Here is a 15,919-nt window from a genome sequence, read left to right as displayed (position 1 = left end):
TAAAGTTTTGTAGTATACATTATAAAGCGGTGTTACGTATTAATGGTTTTTCCATATCAGTACAGAACGTAAAACTATCAGTTCAATAGATTTTCTGGTTCTAAAATTCTACTATATTATGCAGTGTTACTACTTGCTGTTTTGCATGAATATCTACCAACTTGTACAGAAAAGAAACTCAGTTAATGCCTAATTAGGCTGGCGACCGTATTTTTATTAAATTGGTAGCATCTTCAGTGTTGCTTTTGGTCCATCCTGACGTGTAATTGCATTTCGGGCTTACTTGACGGATCATTGTTATTACAGAGTGGGTATAAGTCTGACTTGCCACCATTCAGGTACACGCGGTCGATATCTACACAAAAATCCTTTCTCATAAGGTGAACCCCGCTCAATTACCATAGCACAGGCTTTAACGAGTATTTTGTGCCCCACGCGCACGTTACAGCACGACAGACTGAAACTGAGTTGACGAAACATGTGCCTTTCCACTCCATCATCGGCGGCTGTAGGGCGGTTGTTATGTGCGACGGAGAGCCACGTACAGGGTGGCAATTATTGAACTATATGAAAAAAAAAAACGTAAATCAGTTACAAACCATGGCGTGCACACACTTTATTCGACATGTAAATGTCACTACAGGTGATTTAGGTTATGACATATTCGATATGCCTGCCATCATGATGTGGCGGAGGCGAACTGCGAAATTATGCATGACCCGCTGAAGTGTCGGAACACGATGTCGTTGATGACCTCCTGAATGGCTATTTATGTTTTGGGGTTAGTGCTGTACACCTTGTTTTTAATAGAGCCCCACAAAAAGGAGGCACGTGTGTCCAGATTCGGATAAGATGGCGGCCAATCGACGCCCATGCGAGTGGCCTCTAGGTACCCCAGAGCCAGAATGCGGCCCCCAAAGTGCTCCTGCAGGACATCACTCTCCTCCTCCGATGGGGTCGAGCTCCGTCTTCCATGAAGCACATCTTGTCGAAATCAGGATCACTATGGATAATGGGGATGAAATCATCTTCCAAAACCTTCACGTACAGTTCGGTAGCCACCGTGCCATCAAGAAATATCGCACCGATTATTCAGTGACTGGACATCGCACACCACACAGTTCAGTTGAGGGTGAAGAGACTTCTCGATCGCGAAATGCGGATTCTCAGTACCGCATATGTACAAATTTTACCTACTGATGAACCCATCCAAATGAAAGTTGGCTTCGTCGCTAAACCAAACCATAACACGTGCATACTAATTCCATCATGCTCTGCGCCCAACCGTGCAGTTTTAGCGTCCTAACGCAAAAATCGTTCAGAAGTGATAACGATTTCATTTCATATGTTTCAATAACTGTCACCTTGTGCTTGCTACTGTTATGGCCGAGAACAACACCTCAGGTCGGCATGTCTGCATCGGCGACGTGCTCAAATCGCCACAGGTAAAACTGTTAATCTTCCTACGATCACGACGCTCCGCCTGAATTACGCAGAGGCTGCACAGACGGCTGCCCCGTCCGAAGTCGATCACACTCGTCACACAGACGCTCCCGACATAACAAACGTCGTGGAGTCGGAAGTACAGTGCCCATTCACTACCACGGCATCGCCTTGAGAAGACACTCAAACAACCAACAGCTGACGTTGCAGGAGAATACAGATGGCTAGATGGACATAAGCGAACGGGTGATGCCGAGTGCAGCCTTCCTCGCCGACAACAGAGCAGTCGAAGAGATCCACCCCAGTTCGGATACCGAAACACACGTCTGCAAACAGCACCCCTTTTGAAGACACAAGAAACGGCGGTGTGATCCGTCAGACGACTACATACTGCGAACGAGCGAAAAGGATTGTGGTCAGTCTGACGTTAGTGACGGCGATCTAAGGTCGCAGTAGCACTACACCCTGTAGACCGCATTGGCGACGGCTTCAGTCCGTGCGACCCTTCTGTAAAGCAAGGATCGCATGGAGATAACCGCCGCAGATTACCAGCTTGAAGCGATGGCGGAATCTGCTCCAAGACCCGCAGGTAAGATATCCCATCAACAATCGACGGTACCACATGGTGACTGGGCGGGTCGCTGTGAACACCACGCGACGGATTTCACCCCATCAGTGTTGATCTCTTGTCATTGTCGTTACCGTGACAAGACACCCTGGCGTAAAGCGTCAACGGGTGCCATAAACAGCCTTCAAACTTACCGTGCTGCGACTCGACTGTTCACATCAACACTATTTTTATATTGAGTCATAAGTCTTCTCACTGGTTTGTTGCGGCCCGCCACGAATTTCTCTCCTATGCTAACCTCTTCATCTCTCTGTAGCACTTGCAACGTCCTCAATTATCTGCTGGACGTTTTCCAATCTCTTTCTTCCTCTACAGTTTCTGGCCTCTACAGCTCCCTCCAGTACCGTGGAAGTCATTCCCCGATGTCTTAACAGATGTCCTATTATCCTGTCCCTTCTCCTTGTCAATGTTTTCCATATCTTCCTTTCCTCTCCCAATCTGTGCAGAACCTCTTCATTCCTTACCTTATCAGTCCACCTAATTTTCAACATTCGTCTGTAGCACCACATTTCAAGTGCTTCGATTCTCTTCTGTTCCGGTTTCCCCGCAGTCCATGCTTCTCTACCATACAATGCTATGCTGCAAACGTATATTCTCAGAAATTTCTTCCTCAAAGTGAGGCGTATGATTGATACTAGGAGATTTCTCTTGGCGAGCTGCCATTTCTGCCAGTGCTAGTCTAGTTTCAATGTCCTTCTTGCTCCGTCCGTCAATGGTTACTTTGCTGCCTAGGTAGCAGAATTCCTTAACTTCATGTACCTCGTGACCATCAGTCTTGATGTTAAGTTCTCGCTGTTCTCGTTCCTGCTACTTCTGATTACTTTCGTCTTTCTCCGATTTACTCTCAATCCATATTCTGTACTCATTAGACTGTCCATTCCATTCGTACATCATGTAATTCTTCCCCGCTTTCACTCAGGATAGCAACATCATGGAATCGTATCACTCATACCCTTTCACCTTGAATTTTAATTCCACTCCTGAACCTTTTTTTTATTTCCACCATTGCTTCTTCGACGTACGGACTGAACAGTAGGGGCGAAAGACTACATCCCTGTCTTATACACTTTATAATCCGAGCATTACGTTCTTGGTCGTTCACTCTTATTATTCCTTCTTGGTTCTTGTACGTATTTTATACTAGCCGCTTACCCCCATAGTTTACCCCTATTTTTCTAAGAATTTCGAAAGTCTTGCACCATTTCACATTGTAGAACGCTTTTTCCAGGTCGACAAATCCTACGAACGTGTCATGATTTTTCTTTAGTCTTGCTTTCATTATCAATCTCAATCTCAGAATTGTCTCTCTGGTACTTTTACCTTTTCTAAAGCCAAACTGATCGTCATCTAACACATCCACAGTTTTCTTTTCCATTCTTCTGTATATTATTCTTGTCAACAACTTGGATGCATGAGCTGTTACGCTGATTGTGTCATAATTTTCGCACAGGTCAGCTTTTGCAGTCTTTGGAATTCTGTGGATGATAATTTTCCGAAAGTCAGACGGTATATTGTCAGACCTATATATTCCCCCCACACCAACGTGAATAGTCGTTTTTTTTTTTTTTTTTTTTTTTTGCATCCCCCAATGATTTGAGAAATTCAGATGGAATGTTATCAATCCCTTCTGCCTTATTTGATCTTACGTCCTCCAAAGCTATCTTAAATCCTGATTTTTATACTGGAAAACTCTCTCTTCTAAATCGACTCTTGTTTCTTCTCCTATTACATCAGACGAATCTTCCCCCTCGGAGATGGCTTCAGTGTACTCTTACCACCTTTTTATTTAACGGTAAAATTTTTGAACAGCATGACGGAGTGGCTATGGGTAGTCCTTTATCACCCATAGCCGCCAATTTATTTATCGAGGACTTCGAGGATATGGCACTGAGGACTTCAGCTTTGCAACTAACGTGCTTCTGCAGATATGTGGATGATATCTTTTTCGTCTGGCCCCATGGACGTGATGCTCTTAATAGATTTTTAGACCATTTCAACTGTGTCTCATCCCCGCATCAAATTTACCATGGTGGTTGAAAGTGATGGGATGCTTCCATTTTTAGACGTTATGGTTTATAAAAAAGCTAGATGGTACTTTGACACACAGTGTTCACCGAAAGCCGACGCACACAGATCGATGTCTGCATTCTAAGAGTTGTCATCCACCGCATATACCCAGGGACGTCCTTAGGACTCTGGTACGCAGAGCATATGCCATTTCCCACGAGGACAGCTTAAGTCAAGAACTTGCGCACTTGATAGCTGTTTTTAAGGAAAATGGATACTCCGAGAAGCAGATTCGTCGGGCTATGGAGTTTGGACCATCTCTGGAGGTGCATGGAGAGTATAAGAGGTCCATGACTAAGGAATTTGTTGCTAGTGCACTCGGGCATATGTAATTCCGATGGAGTGCTCACGCGCTGCCTGCGACATGTGAGCTATAAGAGAATCTCAGACCAGAGAGCAGTGTTGGTTGCAGTAAGAGCAGTGCCTGAGCGATGTAATATAAGGTAAAAGCAGCCGCACGCATATGTAGTTTATTACAACAAAATTTGTACTAGTGTCATATCAAGTCCCATGTAAATGTATCAAAAAATCTTTTAATAATAAACCCTTTCATAAAATTGACCTTTTGACAATCATTCATCTGAATTTAAAGAATTTACTAATTTCTGCAATCCATGGTCATCCCGATTATCCTAAAGAAAAATCAGTCGTTTCTTTTTATACATAACAAATCTAACGGCCAGCATTTCGCTAGGCTGTGCCAGAAAAATTTCTTATAGCAGCAGATATATACGCGTTATCCAGCGACTTCACTGAGGTAAGAATTTTCAGTTTATTCAGAATCATCTTTCAGGGCCATGACGCAGCACTGATGACGTCCAAAATTTACCAGTTTAAATTCACAGTCAATTATTGAAAGGTTATAAGTGAGCCACAATTTTATTGAGAGGTTAGTCACATTATTATTGCGAGGTTACGGAATAATAAACTATTGGGAGGTTACACTGAATGTGAATCATATAATTATTTTTATCTGTTGTGAAGTTACACTTGTCGACAACCGGCCAGGATCGTATTTTTTTGCCGGCCGGGGTGGCCGAGCGGTTCTAGGCCCTACAGTCCAGAACCGCGCGACAGTTATGGTCGCAGATTCGAATCCTGCCTCGGGCATGGGTGTGTGTGATGTCCTTAGGTTAGTTTGGTTTAAGTATTTCTAAGTTCTAGGGGACTGATGACCTCAGAAGTTAAGTCCCATAGTGCTCAGAGCCATTTGAATCGTGAATTTCTTTGTGAATTTCTGAGAAGCAGTCAGTTATATATCTGCTCTTATTTACCTAATGTTAAATGTAGTTTGCATCTGGCGCAACGCATTTACTAATTTGTCAGGCCTTCTTTCACAGATCATCGGCAATTTATTGCTGTTAGTTGTTATTGTATTTTTCCATGTTGCATTGTCTTTGTTTGACTTTGTGCCTCACTTGTGAAAATGCCGCGAAAAACTGCTAACAGTACATCACGATGCGCAATGAGTGAAAAAGCCGACTTGAATAATTTGACTCATAATACTAGCGACTCTCAATGTCTTAACGATAATCCCTCAATTACAGACAATCAGTGCGTACCGACCACCAGTAATGATTCTAATCTAAATGATGAGCAAACAAATTCAATTATGTCCACACTAAATTTAACGACTATTGATGGCGCGGCACGTTCCGATACAATGAACGCTGCCCAGTTTGACACATCTGATTTGCAAAATTTACACAGTGAACAGATAAACGTTTCTACCGAAGGTGAAGAATGTTCTCAAAATATGTCAGATTTATTTGATTCCGATGTAGTGACCAATAGTGCACATCCGATTGTTAAACCTTTTCGTGAATCAGACAGTGACCAAATAGTTACACAAAACGTGAGACATGCAGATACACCATCACACATCACAGAAAATAAGAGTCACTAATTTTGGTACGGATCAAGTTATGGCAGTATTGCTACAGCTTAATGAATCGAACAAACAACTTAATGAAAATCTCAAACAGTCGAATGAAAAACAAGACAACAATGATAGGCAAGTTAATGAAAGTCTGAAACAGTCGAATGAAAAAAAAGACAACAATTTGAAACAACTCAATGAAAAACAAGAAAACAATTATAAACAACTTAATGAAAGTTTCAAACAGTTGAATAAAAACCATGACAGGTCGTTCAAACAAATTAATGAAAAACTTGATGCCTCTGTTGAACAGCTTACTGAACAGATTACAGCCGTTGCGGAGCAATGTAATGAAACTAAAAAACAATTACGTGAGGAAATTAAGGCCTGTGCCAGGAATAATAGTGAAGAGATACGCAATACACATGCTGCCACAACTAAATTACTTAGAGATGAAATCAGTGCAGTCGCTAAACAATGTTCAGAAAGCGCAACACAGTTACGCGACGAGTTAAAATTAATGTCAACAGAACTTTCACGCACACTGGATGCGAAAGTAGACACGAAATTTGACCAACAGAACAGCCAAATTGACGAACGTTTTAATCACCACCTACAAAACAGTGAAACGCGTTACCGTAAATTCATACAGGAACAGAACAAAGTAAAGAAACAAGTCCTTCCACAATTACTGCACAGAGTCAGGAAGATAAACGTAAATTGTTTACGAAAGCAAAAACATACGTAGACAACAACATTGCTACAGTATCAGACGAAATCAAACAGTTAAAAGAACACCGAATTGCATGATGAAATCTCCGATCTTAAAACAAAAACAGACACACACACAGTAGACTTTCAGACAATGACCAGCAGACTTGAACAATTGGAATTAATACAGGATCCCGATGCTATTAAAGCAGACGTTAGGATATTAACAGAATCTTCCGTCGGTTCTTGGTAGAACAACATTATAATAATAACTGAAAAGCACCAGTTTGCTTTTGTTCTACAATATTATTTTTAGTGCTAACCGGTTTTCGGCTTGCAAGGCCATCTTCAGACATTTACTGAGTATTATCACCAAAGAAGTTAAATGTTAGCAGACAACATTGGAAGAGAAGTAACACATCTAGAATGAAGTAGAAACATACAGTGAGTAACATCTTTGCAATGAAATAGTAAAAACTGAACAGTACATAAATAACAATGGAGTTGACAGGAAAACCTTTAGCCCAAAATAGGAATAGCATGCCTACATAACAGTCTCTATTAATAAACAAAACTAATAAAATAAGATAAAATTAGTACTAGACAAGGCTACATCAAGAGGTATGAAACATGGAGAGTGATATACAACCAATTAAAAAAGAAGAGACAGTTGTCAATGTAAATAAAGAATACACGAGGAACTTAAGCAATATCAATAAGATAAACAGAAATTAGTAGATGCAGGAAAATTGAGGTGTTTGAGGGAACCTACAGTTTGAGAGTGTGGTGGTACTGCATTTTAACATTAACGTTATAATCAATGCAGTGGCTGTATACCAGTTTACATTAAATAAATGAGCAAAGTAAAATGTGAACAGTACTTGATGAGACAAGTACAAGGGGAGTTAAACATGGACAGTAATACAAGTACAAGTTAAAAGCAAACCCTTAACTATTGAAACTACAGCATATGTCGAATACAAAGACAACTGCAACAAATAAAACAACTTAATGACTACAGGAAAATGGGAATATGTAGGAAGAGAGAGTGTGGGAAGAATGAACAACAAAGATGATTATATGAAGTTTAGGAGAGGGGAAGTGTTGAGTTGTGTCTGGTCATTTAGGATGAGATCTGGACTGTGAGCAAGATGTTTGTTAATTTCCAGGGCTTCCAGCAGGTTGAGTTTATGGCCTTTGTTTGCTAAGTGAAGTACATGGGACACTGGCTGGTAGTTGTGACCCTCACTCAGTACATGCTCAGCAAATGCAAAGTCTGAATTCTGCAACCTCCAGCTGCGTTCATGTTCAGCCAGCCTAGTTGATATGTCTCTGCCTGATTGACCAATGTAAAATTTGTCACAATCAGAACAGGTGATTTTGTATACCCCACTGTTGGCTAATAACTGGATCTTGTCTTTGCTATTAAAAACACACTGGGCTGTAGTGTTCCTGACATAGTAGGAAACCCTATACTTGCAGGATTTCAGTGCTTTGGCTAGTCTGTGATACCTGACCTAGAAATTGTAGTGTACACCATTTCTTGCAGACAGTGGATGGGGAAGCAGGTGGGGCATAGAGGAGGGGTATAATTTTCCGTTTTTGTTTTCTGTGCAAGATGTGGTCAATAAGAACTGGATTGTAGCCATTGGCTGAGGCAATAAATTTTATTGTATCTAACTCTGCTTTAAAATCATCTTTGGACATGGGGATAGATATGAGATGGTGTACCATTGAGTGGAAAGCTGCATGTTTGTGAGCTATGGGGTGTTGTGAGCAAGAAGGTATTACTGTGTCTGTAGTTGTTGTTTTTCTGTAAATTTTGAAACAATGTGTGTGTGTGTACTGATGTCAATGGTGAGATCTAAGAAGTTTATGGATTTGTTGCGTATTTCCATAGTGAACTGGATATTTTTATGTTGACTGTTTAGGTTTTTCAAGAATGTGTTGAGTTGTCTTGTAGTACCAGTCCACATACACAGGACATCATCTACATATCTAAACCAGTATTTGATGTTTGCACTCAAAGGTTCTGTTTTTAGAAAATTTTGTTCAAAATGGTCCATAAATATTTCAGCCAACAGTGGACTAAGAGGGGAACCCATAGCTAAGCCATCTAATTGTTTATAAAGAGTGCCTTGGAACTGGAAATAGTTCTGTGCAAGGCAGGTCTGTGTGGCCAGTCTCAAGTCATTCAATTCCACAGGATTGACATTAGACTTGTACATCAGCTCTGTCAGAATGTCAATATATTCTACTACTGGTATGTTAGAAAACAAACTGCTGACATCAAAGGATACTAATTTATCACTGTGTGAGACAGATATACCTTTTAACTTGTTTACTAGGTCCACAGAGTTTGAAATACCATGCTTTGATTTGAATTTAGTCTTGCTCTTAATTAGGACATCAAGTTTACTGGCTAGTTTGTAAGATGGAGCAGTGAATGATGATACAACTGGACGAATAGCAACATCTTGTTTATGCAGTTTAGGAAGCCCGTACATTCTAGGAGGCACTGGGTTCATATTAGTTAACAGTTTTACTTCAAATTCAGAGAATATGCTTTTGCATGAAATGATTGGATATTTAACATTCTCTTTGAACAATTTAGTAGGGTCTTTAGGAAGGACTTGGAAGCCTGTGGTATTCAGAAAATCATGAACTTTATCCACATAATCACATTTGTTCAAAAGCACAATACTGTTGCCTTTATCAGATTTTGTGGCAACGATACCACGGCGTTGTAATTTCTGTTTTAAGGACTTGAGGGTGTGAAAGTCAATAGACCGTGGGATGTTGCACACGAATTTGGTTTCGTTCTTTAGTGCATTGGCGACTGTATATTTTGCAGTGGTGTCTTTCGTTAAGGCATATTCAATATCAACTTTCATAACATCCAGTTGCTTTTCTGATGGAGGGTGGGGAGGAGCATATTTAAAACCTTTTTCAAGCACTTTTTGTTCCTTTGGGGACAGAACCAAGTTCGATAAGTTAATTACACGTTGCGAAAAATTTTGTTTACAGTTTGAGGTTAGAGGTTCACTCACCTTCCTAATCACAGATAATTTCTTGTTCTGCCGCAAAAATGTGTCGTGAATAAGATCACTTACACTTTGACGAACTTCTCGATCGAAAACATCGAACTCACACGGGTGTAACTTAGATGTGATTGCCATATGTACCACTTTTAGATGTGTACACACGTTGTCACGAACACGATACCATTTCTTCCTTTATCCACGTGTATCTTGCAACGTCAACGGCTTTGTTTGCTGCGGCGGATGTTCCTCTTGACTTTATGGAGACGTATTTTGGCGTAATTTTGCGTTGCAAACACTGTTTGTTAAACCAAATGTGTTTTGTTGATTTAGCTTTTTGTCTCAGTAATCTACTATAAAAGACGGTTAATTGTGCTGTTGTGGTTGTTGTTTTATTTGTTTCAGTTGTCTTTGTATTCCACATATGCTGTAGTTTCAATAGTTAAGGGTTTGCTTTTAACTTGTACTTGTATTACTGTCCATGTTTAACTCCCCTTGTACTTCTCTCATCAAGTACTGTTCATATTTTACTTTGCTCATTCAATTAATGTAAACTGGTATACAGCCACTGCCTTGATTATAATGTTAAAATGCAGTACCATCACACTCTCAAACTGTAGGTTTCCTCAAACACCTCAATTTTCCTGCATTTACTAATTTCTGTTTATCTTATTGATATTGCTTAAGTTCCTCATGTTTATCTGTATTTCAATTCAATTCAATTCAATTTATTAGCGTCCTTGTAGTACATCATCGAAATGATATAGGACTTGTCAATAACATTACAATTTAAAATACATATACATGAACATTTGTAATTGAATTTACATGTCACTTAGACATTACAATTTTAATAGAACTTTTAGAACATTAACACAAAAATACACAAGTAGGATAACAACGTACAACAAAAAAAAAAAAAGTTACTGATTCTCACATCAAAGATTATTTACATTCTTACATTAACAGTTTCACACTTTCATAGAAATAGCAAGTATTTAAATGTGAGCAATTACACATATTTAGTATGTCAGGGAAATATTAACTGCGCTTTTATTGTCAACGATTCACAAACTCTTCAATACTGTAAAAACTATTGCTTAATAACATGTTTTTTAATTCTCTTTTAAATATGTACAGTTTTGGTATTATTTTTAGTTCTTTGGGGAGAGCACTGTAGAGGATTTTGGGTTGGTATAGTACACTTTTGTGATACATAGCTGTTTTATGAATTTCTCTGTGGAAATCATTCCTATTCCTTGTTTTGTAGTTGTGAAATTCTCTGTTTAATGTAGAAAATTCCTCGTGTTCTTTTAAGAAACATATGCTTTCATATATGTATAAAGATGTTAGTGTCATGATTTTTAATTCTTTGAAAGCTTGCCTACAAGAGTCTTTATATCCTATACCTTTTATTATTCTGACTGCCTTCTTTTGTAGTCTAAATGAGTGTTTTGTTAGACTGATGTTCCCCCAAAACTGTACACCGTATCTTAATAAACTGTGCATGAATGAGAAATAAACACATAACACTGTTTTAATATTACATGAGCTTTTAAGCATTCTAAGTATATAACATGTTTGACTTAATTTTTTGTTCAATGATATTACATGCTTTTCCCATCTTAAGTGTTCATCAAACCATACTCCCAAGAATTTAGTGTATGATGCTTGTTCAATCTTACACTTACCCAGTTCTACTGTAAGGTTAGTTTTTATTTTATTTGTAATATGTCTGAAGTTGATCCACGTTGTTTTTTTGGCATTCACAATGAGTCTGTTTTCATTAAACCATCTGTCTGCTTCGTCTGTTGCTAATGTGACTTTTTCCTGTAAGTCAGCTTCACTATTTGCTTTTACAAACAAACTTGTATCATCAGCAAACAGTACTGCCTCTGCTTCAGATAGATGACTTGGTAGGTCATTGATAAATATTAAAAACAGTAATGGCCCTAATACAGATCCCTGGGGTACTCCATACTAAACTCTCTCGAATCTTGATGAATATGTCCTATCTGCCTGGCTTATCTCCACCTTCTGATACCTGTCTGACAGATATGATTCAAACCATTTGTGGGCAACTCCACGTATCCCATAGGCATATAACTTCCTAAGCAGTAACTTATGGTCGATGACATCAAAGGCCTTTGATAAGTCTAAAAACAATCCACAATTTAATTCCTTTCTGTTTATGGAATTTAGAACAAGTTGCAAAAAATTGAAGATAGCTGTTTCAGTTGATTTATTTTTACGGAAACCATTTTGCGCATTAACCAATATTCTATTCTTAATAAGAAATTTGTATAGTCTCTGATACATTATCCTTTCTATTATTTTTGAGAAACCTGACAACATTGATAAAGGCCTAAAGTTACTAACATCATATTTATCACCATTCTTGTAAAGTGGCTTTATAGTAGACATTTTAAGTTTTGATGGGAACACCCCTGTCTTAAAAGATTCATTTATAATTTCAGTGAGATGCGAGGCTATGTTTCTAGCACTTTGCTTAATGACTTTGTCAGGAATCCCATCACACCCACATGACATTTTATTTTTTAACTTATTTATAGCATTTAGTACCTCTGAATCAGATACTGGATAAAGGAACATTGTCATGTCATTCATGGGGATTTTTACCTTGCTATTGGAATTGCATTTAGTTTTAATTAAATTTATGGCTATATTTGTGAAATGTTCATTAAATATGTTGGCAATCTGAAGTGGGTCCTTAACAGTTTTACCCCCACTTTTAATGACAAAGCTGTTATCTTTTATTTTGTGTCTACCTATATTTTTATTTATTACCTCCCAAGTTGACTTCATTTTGTTGTTACCTTTCTCAATATAGGTATCATTATCAAGCTTCTTAGCTGCAATTATTACTTTCTTGTACAGGCTTCTATAACATTTCACACGTGCTTTCAGTACTACATTCTTCCTGGCTGATTTATTTAACTTTCTGAGAGTGTCTGATGACTTTCTAATCCCCTGTGTAACCCATGTTTTGGTTTTATGTTTAGTTTTGACTCTTTTTATAGGAAAGGCAACATCGAAGCAGTGTTTGTAGCTTTCAAGAAATGAGTCAAACTTTCTGTTGACATCACCACTTGATTCACTACCCCAGTTGTTATTTTCCAGAATGTAATTAAAAATTCTTATGCTGTCATCATTTATAAATCTCCTTTCTCTGTAATTGTTATTGATAACAAGGTCCTTGTAAGATGTGACATTTAAACTCAATTTGATACCCTTGTGATCCGAGAAACCAGTGTCAATTACTTCAGTGTTATATTCACACTTGTCCTTGTTTATAAATACTTGATCTATTATAGTTTCAGACATATTTCCGCATCTGGTAACTTCATTTACAGTTGCGATCATATTATGACACAAAAAAAGATTGCACAGTTGCTGTTGTTTACTACAATCATTCTTAAAGTTAACATTAAAATCACCAAGAACAATTACATTATGTTTAAGTTCATTCAGCAGTCCCTCAAGGTTTTCCATAAAAATGGCAAAGTTGCCCAGTGGTGATCGGTACAAACAAACAATAGTAATTTTTAATTTGGTTAGCTCACATATACTGTATTCAAAATCTTTTTCTATGCATTTTAGTTTACATTTAATTTCTTTTGATTTTACCCCTGTCCTAACATAAATACATGTCCCACCCCCTTTATGGTTGATTCTACAAAATTTGCTAATCATTTCAAAATTTGGAATAATTATGCTAGACGCTTGCATTTCTTTTACCCAGTGCTCACTTATGCATAGTATGTTAATGTCTTTTAGATAGTCAGTTAATAGAACTTCTATTTCAGCTAATTTACTTTCTAGTCCTTGCACATTTTGGTATACAACTGTTAAAGTTTCATGTAGTGGATTTGCTGCACTATTTACCTTTGTACTTTCTTGTTGCTGACACTGTAAAGATTCTGCCTTTTCTTCTTCTTCAAATTGCGAAGGTCCCATAAAAAATAGTCACTACGCACAGCAGCTCTTCTTATCCTGAGGCTCTTCCTTTGAGATGTCTGCAGAGCAGCTGATGAGTTTCTGGATCTAATTGAATGGTTCTTGGCTGTTGGTGTGGTTGCAGTCCTAGTTACAAGTGAGCATGAAGCATCGAGTGTGTCGAATGTGCTGACAGCTTCATCCTTGGACGTTTCAGGTGCACATGAGTTTACACTAGGTTTGTAGGCTTTCTCATCTGAAGAAATTGTTTCCTCTTCAACTCTGCTGGATGTTCCTGACATTTCTGCTGGTACCCCATATTCTACCACTCCTTCAGATACTGGTACTGGTATGTTAGGTATCTCTCTCATCTTAGACGTTTCCTTGCAAATTTCCATTTGCTCAGTTACTGCTATGGTGAGGATACCAGGCAGTATGTGTCGATCATTGAAATTATTTATTGTTTTCATAATTTGAGCACAGACATACAGTTGTCCTGCTCTATTTAGGAGATCTCCACTGTTTATGAAATGATGTTTTCTGAAATCTAGCTGGACAAATGTTGAATTTGGGTAGCACTTCGTTATTTTGTGAAGCAGTCTGTTAGTTTTTTTTATTTCTTCGTTAACACGAGATTTCTTAAAAAAATCGTATGGAATGCTGGTTACCATCACATGTACATTTTTGAGCTTTTCGAGCGTCTCTCTTAGCGCTCGTCTTGCTGATAATACATCATTGCAGCGGACGTCTACTCCACCCCCTAGGATTAGAACACAATCATTTTTCTTTATCTTGATGCTCAGATTTTCGCAGTTGTTGACGATCTCTTTCAGTGGAGCATCAGGTTTTATTACGCTAGTAACACTGCATCCTGAGTTATATAGGGTTTCTGCCAGTCTTTTTCCGAGACTGTCGGCAAGTATATGTACAGTAAAAGCATTATTTGTTGTGCTCAAGTCTTCCGAAGTTTTGCAGTCTATTATACGACCTTCTTTCTTTTCACAGTCTCTATGTATTATATTATTAACAGATTTTAACGTTTTGAGCACATTATAGGCTGAGTTGTTAAGTTTTTGCTCGAGGTTTCTGTTAACAGTTGCTTGTATGTTAGGTGTAACGAACTTTTCGGAGGCTTGTTTACTTTCAGTTCTCACGACACTTACTGCTTCCACTCTCTCTCCGCAAGATTTTATCTCATCACATATTTCCCGAGCATTGTATCTGTTTTGTACAGCGATCTTTTTAGTTGCTTTTAGTTCGTATTTTTTTAAATTTTCGCTCGTTTTTGGAAGAATAGATGTGCTGTAGATTTCGGAGTTTGTGATAAGTGATGATACTCCATTCAATTCACATTCACGAAGCTTTGCTTTTAGGACTTTTATTGTTTTTTTAGCACTTTGCAATTCATACAACACACTTTGTAACACATTAATTTCACGTCCGGTAGCGTAAGCGACTAACATGGCATTAAATCCGTTACAACTTCCCTGATCACATTCACATGAAAACACAGTTTTTGCATTAATGAATCTCACACACGCAGAATGTATCCATACTTGTGATTCTAAGCAAAGTCTGAAACCATTTTGCACATTTGAATTAATTGGTTGTATATCACTCTCCATGTTTCATACCTATTGATGTAGCCTTGTCTAGTACTAATTTTATCTTATTTTATTAGTTTTGTTTATTAATAGAAACTGTTATGTAGGCATGCTATTCCTATTTTGGGCTAAAGGTTTTCCTGTCAACTCCATTATTTATGTACTGTTCAGTTTTTACTATTTCATTGCAAAGATGTTACTCACTGTATGTTTCTACTTCACTCTAGATGTGTTACTTCTCTTCCAATGTTGTCTGCTAACATTTAACTTCTTTGGTGATAATACTCAGTAAATGTCTGAAGATGGCCTTGTAAGCCGAAAACTGGTTAGCAATAAAAATAATATTGTAGAACAAAAGCAAACTGGTGCTTTTCATTTATTATCAGACGTTAAGAAATTGAACAAAACCACACGTAAAATGCAAAAACAAATTAATGCTTGTGACAGTAAAAGTGATGATCAGGTAAAAGCACTTACTGAAAAATATGATGAATTGGCCAGTCGTATTGACGTTATCGAAACAATGACACCAAACCAGACGCTACTTCACCAGTTTCGTTCAATCAAACATCCGAATTCCAAAACATAC

The sequence above is a fragment of the Schistocerca americana genome, chromosome 7 (genome assembly GCF_021461395.2).
Source record: "Schistocerca americana isolate TAMUIC-IGC-003095 chromosome 7, iqSchAmer2.1, whole genome shotgun sequence".
NCBI lineage: Eukaryota > Metazoa > Arthropoda > Insecta > Orthoptera > Acrididae > Schistocerca > Schistocerca americana.
Note: the sequence above shows the minus strand (reverse complement) of the source record.